The following is a 13,788-nucleotide window of genomic DNA, read 5'->3' on the forward strand; positions in this document are numbered from 1 at the left end:
AAAACCCATATTTATGTCTAAAAAATACCTCCCGATCAGTATCCGAGAAGTGCCAAGTCATGCAAATGGAAGTCGGGGATAACACCCCGATCCCCAGCAGAGAAGAGGATCATGAACTGGAAATGAATTGATAGCCGAAAAGAATCCCCAACAGAGAGAGTCATATCGGCAACACTCCAATCCCCAGCTGAAAAATAAAATAAAATGAGAGAGTCTTATCGGTGAAAACTTTCACAGGCACCATAAGGCTACGGAAGACGAGAGAAATAAAACGAGAGAGTCTTATCGGTGAAAACCTTCACAGGCACCATAAGACGACGAGAGTTGAGAGAAACGAGAGAGTCTTATTAGTGAAAACCCCTCGAAGGGCACTATGAGGCGACAAGACAAGATTGGCGGAAGGATCCGCATTTGGCAAAGAGTTGAGTGCTTGTTTATCCCCAGCAAGATGAGGCCGTCTGAAAGATTGATTGATACAAATAGACTGGGTTGATTAATCCGGAATGCACGGCATGATCATTGGGATCGGTTATATCATTCAGATCAGTTCTCTTCTTTCCTTTTCCTCAGCATTTGTTCAGAAAGACTTCTTCTTTTTCTATCTTTTGAAATCATCACTTTTTCATTCCTTGGTTTAAAGACTTTATCTCCCAAGCAGTTTATTTTTGAAAAAGATTTTCAGAGCTTATTACAAGTTGCCCAGATTGTGCAAAAACACAATGTGAATAGGACAGGCCAAAGATAAGGCGACAAAACGAAAAGAAGTTTGTCGCAAGACCCAATGATGGATGGGTCTAGATTCCAAGAGGACCGAATTTCCAGGGGAAGTTGGAGAACACAACAGTTGAAAAGTTATGGATCAAATTCCAAGAGGATCCCTAGCAGATTTGCGGGATGTAGGAACAACGACAGATTATCGACCAAGTTCCGCAATGGTCGGACAACAGAGAGCGGGGAAGGAAGAGAAAAGAAAAACCATCCCCAGCAGGAGTATCATCCCCAGCAAATAATATCATCCCCAGCAAGTTTTGTAATAAAACACAAAGCAGGGAAAGGGAGAAGGGAAAAACCATCCCCGGCAGGAGTGGCACGACCACTCACCACGTTTTAAACTAACAAATTATTCTTTGATTTGAAGCAGGGAAAGGAAATATTATTGACAGCGGGAAGACATTGCCACAAAGAAAATTATCAAACTGGGGCAGAAAATTTTCTCTCATTGCCTAATTTTTCTTGAATTCAGATACCTACTTGGGGAAGATGGAAGATAACACAAGTTTTGAAGGAAGTGGAATCCCCATCAGTTTAAGGGAGAAGGCAATAAAAGTTTTAAAGAAAGCAATCTTGGAAGAAGCAAGATAACCCGAGTTTTAAGGGTAGTGGTTTTTGAATCAGTGCCATCCCCACCATTGATAAAAGGAGGGAAGTAATTAGTCTTAAAGAAGGAAGATAACTCCCCAGCAGTGTTATCCCGGCGGGTTTCAGAGAAGTGAAAACACCAGCTTGAGGGAAGTAGTTTCAGTGGGAGGAAGGTACCAGCTTTAAAGGAAGTAGTCTATGAAGAAGGAAAATAACATAGTTGTGAATAAAACACTGGTGTTATCCCCAGCAGTATTCGAAGGAATAAGACACCAGTTTTGAGGGAAGCAGCTGAAAGAAGATGATTCAAGTTAGAAGGAAAATGGTTCGGGAGGCAGGAAGGAACAACATCAATAAAACACATTTTTAGGAAGTAGTTGAAGTCATGAGCCCGCCTGGAGAATGGAGGTGTTATATTTTTAAGAAGTAGTTAAAGTCAGGAGCCCGCCTGGAGAATGGAGGTGTTATATTTTTAGGAAGTAGTTGAAGTTAGGAGCCCGCCTAGAGAATGGAGGTTGTTATATTTTCAAGTTGTAGTTGAAGTCAGGAGCCCGCCTGAAGAATGGAGGTGTTATATTTTTTAGAAGTAGTTGAAGTCAGGAGCACGCTAGAGAATGGAGGTGTTATATTTTTAGAAAGTAGTTGAAGTTAGGAGCCTACCTGGAGAATGGAGGTGTTGTATTTTTAAGAAGTTGTTGAGGTCAGGAGCCCGCCTGGAGAATGGAGGTGTTGTATTTTTATAGAAGTAGTTGAAGTCAGGAGCCCGCCTGGAGAATGGAGGTGTTATATTTTTAAGAAATAGCCGAAGTCAGGAGCCCGCCTGGAGAATGGAGGTGTTGTATTTTTAAGAAGTTGTTGAAGTCGGAATCCCGCCTGGAGAATGGAAATGTTATATTTGTAAGAAGTTGTCGAAGTCAGGAGCCCACCTGGAGAATGGAGGTGTTATTTTTTTAAGAAATAGTCGAAGTCAGGAGCCCGCCTGGAGAATGGAGGTGTTGTATTTTTAAGAAGTTGTTGGAGTCAGGAGCCCGCCTGGAGAATGGAGGTGTTATATTTTTAAGAAGTAGTTAGAGTCAGGAGCCCGCCTGGAGAATGGAGGTGTTATGTTTTAAGAAATATTTGAAGTCAGGAGCCCACCTGGAGATTGAAGGTGTTGTATTTTTAAGAAGTTGTTGAAGTCAGGAGCCCGCCTGGAGAATGGAGGTGTTGTATTTTTAAGAAGTAGTTGAAGTCAGGAGCCCGCCTGGAGAATGGAGGTGTTATATTTTTAAGAAATAGTTGAAGTTAGGAGCCCGCCTGGAGAATGGAGGTGTTATATTTTAAAAATTAGTTGAAGTCAGGAGCCCGCCTGGAGAATGGAGGTGTTATAAAGAAGTAGTTGAGGTCAGGAGCCCGCCTGGAGAATGAAGGTGTTATATTTTTAAGAAGTAGTTGAAGTCAGGAGCCCGCCTGGAGAATGGAGGTGTTGTATGTTTAAGAAAATGTTGAAGTCAGGAGCCCGCCTGGAGAATGGAGGTTGTTATATTTTTAAGAAGTTGTTGAGGTCAGGAGCCCGCCTGGAGAATGGAGGTGTTATATTTTTAAGAAATAGGTGAAGTCAGGGGGCCGCCTGGAGAATGGAGGTGTTACATTTTAAGAAGATTGTTGAAGTGAGGAGCCCGCCTGGAGAATGGAGGTGTTATATTTTTAAGAAGTAGTTGAAGTCAGGAGCCCGCCTGGAGAATGGAGGTGTTGTATGTTTAAGAAGTTGTTGAAGTCAGGAGCCCGCCTGGAGAATGGAGGTTGTTATATTTTTAAGAAGTTGTTGAGGTCAGGAGCCCTCCTGGAGAATGGAGGTGTTATATTTTTAAGAAATAGGTGAAGTCAGGGGCCCGCCTGGAGAATGGAGGTGTTACATTTTAAGAAGATTGTTGAAGTCAGGAGCCCGCCTGGAGAATGGAGATTGTTATATTTTCAAGTTGTAGTCGAAGTCAAGAGCCCGCTTGGAGAATGGAGTCGTAGTAGAAGTCAGGAGCCCGCCCGGAGAGCGGAGGGTTACAACAAAGATCCCCAACATAAATTAAAGTTCAGAAGTCGGAAGGAAGGCAACATTAGTCAGAAGAAGGTGGTTCAAGCTTCGAAGGAAAAATAATTCGAAGCTTTAAAAAGGAAATAAGCAGTTCAAATTCAGCAATCAAAGAAGACTACGAGTCAAGACAGAAAGAAAGAAACGTCATAGGAAACACCAATCACCAAGACGTCAAAGCAACAAGAGACACAAGAGCATGGCTGAAGTTCTAGATAAGATTTTGTAATTCATAGACTATAGTTTAGTCTAGCTTCTTGTTTCCTTTTAGCATGGTGTAATAAGGAGATCGAAAAGCAGTAGCAACAGCATGCAGCAGCAGTAACAGCAAAAATGCAGTCCCATGGTAGTCCCAGCTACCAAAACTTCTCGAACTACATTAACCTGATTCCCTTTTTAGCCAGTGATATGTAGGAAACCTTTGAAGCAGAGGTTCGGTTAAATTATTCAAAAGATGCTTCACACGGAGTAGCCGAACGGGCAAAAATTGCTCGTATCCGCTCACTTTATCTTTGCACGGAAACCCTTTGTGTTTTCGGACAAAGAGGGGCAACTGTGAGCACGTGATTTTTGCCCTATGAGAACTACTCCCAAAAATTCAAAATAAAATAGTTTTGTGTTGTTTGTAATTTATGTGTATTTTGTCTGCGCATGTTTATTTTCTATTTTAAATGAGAAAAATACAAAACTATGTGTTGCATGTGCATTTAGGGTTATTTTACAATTTAGGAATTAATTAAACGATCAAGTTTGTTTTATGAAATGGAAAAATCACAAAAATATGTACTTTGCATTTTAGCATTTAATGTCCAAATTGTGTAATTTTGTCTTCATTTGATGTTTAACTTCGTGTGATAGCTATTATTAAGAGTTAATGTTTTAGCTAATTATCAATTTTATAATTAGGATTTTTAGTTGGTAATTAGGAATTAAAAGAGAATAGAAGAAAAGGAAGAAATAAAGAGAAGTCGGACTGGGCCAGTTTTGAATTAAATAAACCAGGCCCTAACCAAAATAACCCCTTGCAGCCCAGTCCAAATACCTTCTTGCTCGGTCCAACCCAGCCAGCTTTGGGGGCGGATGGAACGACGCCGTTCAGGCATGAAAAATATGGGCCGTTGATCTCACTTGATCAACGATCTAGATCACTTCGCCCTTACCCGTAACCCCATCCCCGGCCCGTGGACCCGAACCACCCCATCCCCTACTAAAACCAAACGACGTCGTCCCCATTAAGGGAATTAATCCAGGCTGTCAACCTTCATCGATCCAACGGACCACATCAAATCCCCACCCCACTATATATTTCCAAACCATACCCCGCCCCCAAAACCAAGCCCCCTCTCATTCTCTCCCAAACCTCGTCTCTTTCAGAGACGAGGAACCCTAATAGCCGCCACCCCATCCCTTCACCGTAAATCCGGCGGTGCCGGCTCCGATGACCGCCAAAATAACACCCCTGAACCTCCTAACCACCCTCAACCTGAATCCTCACTCTGTTTGCCTCGAATCAATCTCCAGCTTCTCGAATCTTCAATCGAAGATTCGAGCAGAACTCGAACCTACCCCAACCAAGCCCAAATTCATACCCTGGCACCCCATGACCTCCCTCGTGCCTGAACCACCTTTGGTTCGAGTCGAATCTAGCTAGAAACACTCGAATCACAAATCGAAACGTAAGAACCCTAGAAAACCAAAACTGGTTTCTGTCCGAAGTTTAAGGGAATTTGGGTATTTAACTGACCTTAGTCGAAGTGTTCTCAGTTGAGAACACTCGATTAAGGTCCGTTCGACCTCAAACAGTTCGAGTTTGAGTTCGAATCAGGGTCGTCCAGGTCCCGAGTTCTTGATGTATTTTCCCTTTCCTGTTTGTTCCAGTTTGTGTTTGTTTATTCTGTTTATTTGTTTAGTTTAGTTTTGTTGGTTTTTCAATTTCTTTTGTCGACTGATTCTGCTCATCTTAATGACCCTTTATTTGGTCAAACTTTTTCTGGTCATGGTTAATGAATGTGATAAAACTATATAATCGATTTGACTAAGTGTCGTCGATTAGTTAAGTTTTATTATGAATCCATGTTTCCATTAATACGATTCGAATCACCTGTGTGCATGTTCGATTCTTATTTGCTATTGATTGTATGTGTTGTAATTCGTGTAGTCGATTGAATAAGTGTCGTCGATTAGTTTTACATGCTTCAATTCTGATTAAATAACCTGATAATAATGTGATTCGTACTGCTTCAATTCTGACTGAATCAGAGTTCTTTTGTTGATGCCATTTGATCTGATTTAAATGCTAGTTTGAACGGTCATTTGAATTCAAATTGAATTGGTTATAGCTAAAAGATGTAGTATAAATTAAAGGGTTTAAGGTACGACATTAAGTCACAGGAGTTTTTAGGGGTATTTTGGGGTTTTAAAAGGGTTGAAAGGGTTAGTCTTAGTGGTCTGACCATGAGGGTACTTAATTGACCATTAAACTAATATTTTGTCTAGTAGTAGTGGCTTGGGAAACATAATAGCATCGGAATTAATGGAATATTATAAGTTGCCCATGCCTTTGGTTCAAGACACATGATAATGGGTTGTAAGAGAATATCATGGGCAAAAAGATGATGGTGGTATTAGTTTAATTGCTTTTGAGAGGGGGAAGGGTCTGTTTTTGGGCAGATAAATAGAGTAAGGTTTAGACATTGAGGAGGACTTTTTTTTGGAGGAATAGGCAGAAAAGGTTGAGAGTCAAAAACAAATAGAAAAATCCAAAGATTGGCATACACTGCCTGACTTTGAAAAAGATTGAGAAAACCCACTGTGGCATTAGTTTCCTGAAGTCAAATTAGAATTCCAGTTGATGAGTTGCATGTTTCTAGCTTGATTTCTGATTGTGAGAGTCTCAGAGGTTCCCTGGTTGGTCTTCTAGTGATTTTGGATTTATTCAGGCTAGTTTTGAGTCAGTTCTGGTAATTCTGTTGGGTTTTAAACACTTCTGGATTTTTGGTTTATCGCTTGGGTCTGCTGCATATGTCACTAGCTGTTGGTACCTGCTGTTTGGTACTCGTAGTGTTTGTTCGTTGTTCTGCTGTGTTGTATTGCTACTGTTGCTGATCTTCTTCTTCTTCTTCTTGCATTGTCAATACCAGGTACACTTCGAGACTTTGATGTAGCATCTCGTATCGGATATGAAATAGAAATGAAGTAAGTTTTCCTGCTACGGAATTATAGTGAAAAACTTCTGTTGCATATATGGATAATTTGCTTATGATGCATGTATTTTTCCACTGTGGTTAAGTATTTTGAGCCCCAATGGACTGATGGACTATTTGTTTTAACTTGTGGACTGTGTTGGACTGTTATAATAAATTCTTGAATTTAGATTTAGTTAAACTAATTAGATGTGTATTCATGGAAGCATGAGAGTTCTATAGCTAACAATCTGATTTAACTTGTGTTAATTAATGGAATCTCAGTTTGCTTTCATATATATTCCACTAAATTGTTTTTTGAGGATATAGTTGATTTTGAAATCAGTATGACGGCCACTTTAAGTTTTATGGCCCGGGATTCATTGTTATAGTATAGGTGTTGGTAATTCTGGATTAATAGTTCATAGCAGTAGTTAATCGAATTGAACATGCCTTATTAATAAGACTGCTTTGAATCTGCTCGTGGATGTTAGTGAAATCAAATAATCGAGCTGTCTAGTCAAAACTCGATCCCTCATTAGGAATCACCATTAGTTAAACAGGTGGAGTAAGCTGAATTTTAATATGAGATTCAAATGATCAATTGTTCCTTAATTTGAGTAGATAAACGTGATTCTCCCTTCTCATAAATTGTTGAGTGCACGTTAAATAATTTGAAGTTGTTCCAGTGATTCTGCATTCAACTAGAATTGAAGCTGAGGTCAGTGGTCCACTTTGGACATTTTGGGCTTCGGTACTGTCACAAACGGCCCAGGTCTAGCTTTGACTGCATGTTCATCTGGACCTGGGCCCAGATCTATAGTTGGTTGGCTCTTAGTACACACTTAGATAAGGGTTTATTTATACGGACTGCATTCAGAACCTAAAGCGAATAAAATTTGATTGCGTATGAGTTCAATAGACCCAGGTCTTCTAATTCTTACATAATGCAAAACTAATTAGGATCTTCTTCTTTGTTTTAGAGGCAAATAAAAATAGAAAATTATAGATTGCTTTAGGATTGGACCTTTAAATAAAAATGATGAGACGAGCCTCGCCGAGTGAAAGTACAAGTTGCGGGGCCCTCAATGAATGGTTAAAATAAAACATTTAGAATTCGGGACGGGCTATTTAGCGAATGTTACGGCTTTCCCCAGAATAACAATGCGTTAACCTCTTTAGGCGCGCAGTTTAATAATGTTACCTACCTAAACCCGGGTGCACATTTATGTGACCCAAATCCAAATCTCAACGAAAGTCGAAACGTGTCGCTAATTACGGGTACATTGATTATGACGTGGTTCGAGATACGTTTTCACAACGTTGCAATTCTCTGGTAAAATAATAAATGATAAAAGCGGTTAAAAGTTAAAATTTGCACATATGTTCATAATTGTACAAAAATCCGATAATTAAGCCGAATATGACAGTTGAGCGACCGTGCTAGAACCACAGAACTCGGGAATGCCTAACATCTTCTCCCGGGTTAACAGAATTCCTTATCCGGATTTCTGGTGCGCAGACTGTTAAACAGAGTCATTCTTTTCCTCGATTCGGGATTCAACCGGTGACTTGGGACACCACAAATCTCCCAAGTGGCGACTCTGAATCTTTAAATAAAATCCCGTTTCAATTGTCCTTTAATTGGAAAAACTCCCTTTACGTCCCCTTTACGGGGGTATAGGTGAAAAAGGAGGTATGAAAATTCTAACACTACCTAATTAAATATCTGTTCTAATTATTAAATGTAGTTTTCAATATTACATAATATCGATAAAGAGAATGTCACATCTCCTTTTTACCTGCGCCCCCAGGGGCGTAAAGGAAGTTTTTCCAATTAAAGGACAATCGAAACGGGATTTATTATTAAGAATCAGAGTCGCCACTTGGGAGATTTATGGTGTCCCAAGTCACCGGTTTAATCCCGAATCGAGGAAAAGAATTACTCTATTTAACAGTCTGCACACCAGAAATCCGAGTAAGGAATTCTGTTAACCCGGGAGAAGGTGTTAGGCATTCCCGAGTTCCGTGGTTCTAGTACGGTCGCTCAACTGTTATATTCGGCTTAAATTATCTGATTTTAACAATTATGAACCTATGTGCAAATTTTAACTTTTTATCGCTTTTATTATTATTATTCTAAAAAAGAATTGCAACGTCATTAAAACACATCTTGAACCACGTCACATAAATGCACCCGTGGTTTTTGACATATTTTAACATCGTTGAGATTTGGATTTGGGTCACATAAATGCGCACTCGAGTTTAGGGAGGTAATGTTATTAGAATACGCGCCTAAAATAGACTAACGCGTTATTATTTTAGGAAAGGTCGGAAAATTTACTAAACGGCCCGTCCCGAAATTTAAGTATTTTGAAATACATTTAACGAGGGCCCCATGATATCCAGGCTAGGGTTATTGACACTAAAAAATGAAGTATAAACCATTTCTACCATCTATTATACATGGAATAGATGTATTCCAGTTGAGAGCACTCGATTAAGGTCCGTCCGACCTCAAAAAGTTCGAGTCAAGGGTTCGACCTGGGTTGGTCTAGTTTCTGTTTTGTTAAGGTACCTTTTTCTCTTTTCTTGTTCTATTTTGTTACGGTTATTTGTGTTATAATCCAGTCTTGTTCATTGTTCCTTCTTTTTCTCCATCAGACCTTTTATTTGGTCCAATTTTATCATTGCTTCTGTTTGTTGTCGATTTTTATATGTTATAACTGTTTAATCAATCGAATAAGTTTCTTCGATTAGTCCGGTAGGTTTGAGTGTTAGTTCAACACGATAGTAGTTTAATTTTGGTTTTGATTTTCATAGCTCATTCCTGTCTGTTTCCCTTCCTGCCTCGTTTGTGTTCTAAAGTTTGTGTTAAAATGAGCTCGTTTGTATATTTGAACTTAGAACTGAGCCTATTGGTATATTCAGTTCATTGAACTGAATTTATTGGTCATTTGTTATCCTGAATATGTTGATCCCCTTAAGGCTCTTCTGGTTGTTTCTTCTTTTGTATTCCAATCTGATTAAGGCATATGCTCATCTAGTTGATTTCATTTCATCTGTTGCTGAGCTAAATATGATTGGTTCCCCAATATAATTAGTTCAATATGTGTTGCCCTGAACCCTTAGTCTTCATTTTAATGCCATTTGATTTAATATCTTGAAATACTAACTGATTTGAATTGGTTATAGCTGTTGTAGTTTGTTGGATTCAGCTTAGTTAGTTGGTAGGTTTGAATAGGTTAGAGTTGAAAGGTTCAATGCAGAGTGAAAGGGATTGGGTAGGATAGTAATTTCAGGGGCTTTAGGAGGGTAATTTGGGAATTGAAAAGTTAAAAAATGGCTAGTTTAAGTGGGCTGTCAGTAAAGCACTTAATTAACATTAAACTAATGCATTTGTTTAGTGCTAATGGGGAACAAAACGTGATAGTGTGGAAGGTCTAAAGGAAATGGATTAAGAAATAGGTGCTCATACTTGTTTGAACAATTAAATAAGGAAAAGACAAGGGTAGTGGGGAACAAGTAAATTAAAAAGAGAACACAACATGTAGTAGTGGTGGAGGAATATCATGGGCAGAAAATCTGATAAGGCAGAGGGGGCAGGCCTATTTTGGGGGTTATATATAGAGTCATTTTTAGACAGAGGGGGATCTTTTTTTTTAGTCGAGTCTGGGCTTGGTTTTTCTTCTAGGTCAGAACTGGAAGGCAGAAAGAGAGAGGGGAAAAGAAAAAGAATAGGAGGCAATTGTTGAAAACTTGAAAACAATTTTTTTAGGCAGTTGGAAAGGAGAGTCCTGAAAATCCATGTTGGTGAGTCTTTAATCAATCTATGAGAGCACTATTTGAGAGCATATTGAGGTCAGTTTTTAGTCAGTTAAAAGAAACATCTCAGAAAGCTTGTAAGGATTCAATTCTAAGAGTGTTTGAACCTGAATCTAGAGTGTTAGGTTACTGTTTCATCAACCCTTTGAGCAAACCTCCAGTCTACTTTCAAATTTGGAGTATTTTGAGTAGTTTGAGATTCTATTCTGTATCTGTTTAGTTAAGTGTGAATCCGGAACTAAATTCTATTTCAAAGAACTGCATCCCATGGTCTGAGGTTGATTGGTTTTGGTCTGAGTTTTGGTTTAAGTTGTTGCTGCATTGCTTGAAGTCCTTTTCCTGATTTTGGTTTGCTGTTGCTGTTGGTTTACAACCTCTCTGGGTTTTTCTGGAGTATTGATTGAGTCACTGCTGCTGGTGTATTGCTGTTGTATTGACTGCTACTAGTCTGTTGCTGACCTCTTTCTCTTCTCATTATATTGCCATTTCCAGGTACACAGCTGTAACCCTGGTTATTTGTAAGCTGAAAACATAAGCATGAATATACATGAAGATTTGAAGCTTTAAGTTTGATCTAGATTTTCTACTGACTTGTATATTAGGATATCTCACTCACTAATATCATGTAAATGCCTGCGGGATGTATAACTGGACAGTTCTTGTAATGACTTAATTTGGTGAACTTTCGAATGAATTTTATATCATGTATCTGCTCTTGTCTATTTCGAATGTATAGTTGTAGTCAATAATATTTGGTTTGTTTTAGCTTGATTATTAGGTAGTGTATTTCGAATGCATGTCCGTTAGAATCCGGCCTAATAGACTATTAAATTAATACAACAATCTAATTGTAACATCAATGACTTGAGTTTAGGATTAGGAATAGACATCTAAATTACCTCTTTCTAACTATTGCTCTTCTAAAACCTGTAGTAATATACTTAATTAGATATAATCACTTCACATTTCTGCGTGGCAAATTGTTGAATATGTGTAGAATAACTTAAGTAAGTTTCATTAAGTGTCTAGTTCGTTTAAAATCAGAAGAGTGATGTGTTTTGTCGAAAAGAGATCGATAGCCCGTATTTAGGCGGATTGGGCCTCAACACTTGAATAAGATGGCTCAGGTCCTATTTTTAACACTACATTCATTTGGACCTGGGCCCAGGTTAGTGAGTAGCCATGCCCGTCTGCGTACTTAGGTTCTGATTTTAAACGGATGGTGTTCATGACCCAATTATAATAGCTCTTAAACCATATAATTAGCTAGGACTCCTCCTTTTATTTTTAGAAACGAACTAAGTAGAACGCTATAGATTACTTTAGGTTTGCCCTTTAAAGATAGTAAAATGAGATGAGCCTCGCCCAAATAAAAATGCAACATTGCAAGGCTCTCAATGAATGGTTAAAATAAAACATTTAGACTTCGGGACGGGCTATTTAGCGAATTTCACGGCCTTCCCCAAAAGTTAATAACGCGCAAGTCACTTCCGGCGCGCTTTAAAAATTTACTCTCTTAAACTCGGGTGCACATTTATGTGACCCAAATCCAAATCTCAATGAAGTCGAAATGTGTCGCTAATCACGGGTACATTGATTGTGACGTGGTTCGAGATGCCTTTCCATGATGTTGCAAATTCCTTTAAAAAAAATAATGAATGAGACGAGCCTCGATAAACAAAAAAACACAAGCTGCGGGGACCTCTATACGTGTTGGTAAAATTACTTAGACTTTGGGATGGGCCGTTTAGTAAAATTTCACGGCCCTACCCAAAAATAATGACACGCTAGTCGCTTTAGGCGCGCCTTTAATAATTTACTTTCTTAAACTCGGGTGCACATTTATATGACCCAAATCCAAATCTCGACAGAGTTGAAATGTGTCAATAACCACGGGTGCATTGATGTGATGTGGTTCGAGATATATTTTTACGACGTCGCAATTCTCGTTAAAAATAATAATAATAAAAGCGGTAAACAGTTAAAATTTGCACATAGGTTCAACATGTATTAAAATCAGATAAACAAGCCAAACATGACAGTTGAGCGACCATGCTAGAACCACGGAACTCGGGAATGCCTAACACCTTCTCCCGAGTTAACAGAATTCCTTACCCGGATTTCTGGTTCGCGGACTGTAATACAGAGTCAATCATTTCCTCAATTTGGGATTCAACCGGTGACTTGGGACACCATAAATCTACCAAGTAGCGACTGATTGTCCTTTAATTGGAAAAACTCCCTTTGCGCCCCCTTGCGGTGGCGCGGGTAAAAAGGAGGTGTGACAATTGGTCCGTCAAATGACCCTTTTACCCCTGAATAGATGCAACATGTAGCACATAGGATACATCAAGATGGTCTGTTATTTTGGGTATACCTGTCCTAGACGGACCCAACCCCTGAATTGAGTCCCCAAAGTCAAAATGCACATGATGCAAACAAGCGTTCCTACTAGGGATCCGGCATGAGGCTGAGTTATTCTAGGTTCAAAACCTGGGTATGTGTTCTAGACTGTGTACCCGAACGAACAACTCGAGCCGAGGAGGGGGCTACGTACCGGGAACCAAAAGGCCATCCGGCTTAGTAACTTGTCCGAGCCTCTTTCTTATTTCAAGGTATGACACTAACAAAATAGAGAGTCTCGACCATCAAGCACATCCCCGAAGATGAGAAGAGAAGGGTTTCGTAGAAATTTATATACAGTTCAGATAATATCAAAGAGGTAAAAGTATCATTTAGCACATTAGGCCCAAACATGTAATAAAGTCAGATAACAGATAAAGCCAAAATATAACAATTCATCTAAGCTCGAATTCAGAACCATGAACAAGAGATTCTGGGTTCTTGTCCCCAGCAGAGTCGCCAGAGCTGTCACACCTCCTTTTTACCTGCGCCCCCAAGGGCGTAAAGGGAGTTTTTTCAATTAAAGGACAATCGAAATAGGATTTATTATTAAGAATCAGAGTCGCCACTTGGGAGATTTATGGTGTCCCAAATCATCAGTTTAATCCCGAATTGAGGAAAAGAATGACTCTATTTAACAGTCTGCGCACTAGAAATCCGAGTAAGGAATTCTGTTAACCCGGGAGAAGGTGTTAGGCATTCCCGAGTTCTGTGGTTCTAGCACGGTCGCTCAACTGTTATATTCGGCTTAAATTATCTGATTTTAACAATTATGAACCTATGTGCAAATTTTAACTTTTTATCGCTTTTATTATTATTATTTTAAAAGAGAATTGCAATGTCATTAAAACACGTCTTGAACCACGTCACATAAATGCACCCGTGGTTTTTGACATATTTTAACATCGTTGAGATTTGTATTTGGGTCACATAAATGCGCACCCGAGTTTAGGG

Source organism: Nicotiana tabacum, chromosome 20, assembly GCF_000715075.1.
Source record: "Nicotiana tabacum cultivar K326 chromosome 20, ASM71507v2, whole genome shotgun sequence".
NCBI classification, from domain to species: domain Eukaryota; kingdom Viridiplantae; phylum Streptophyta; class Magnoliopsida; order Solanales; family Solanaceae; genus Nicotiana; species Nicotiana tabacum.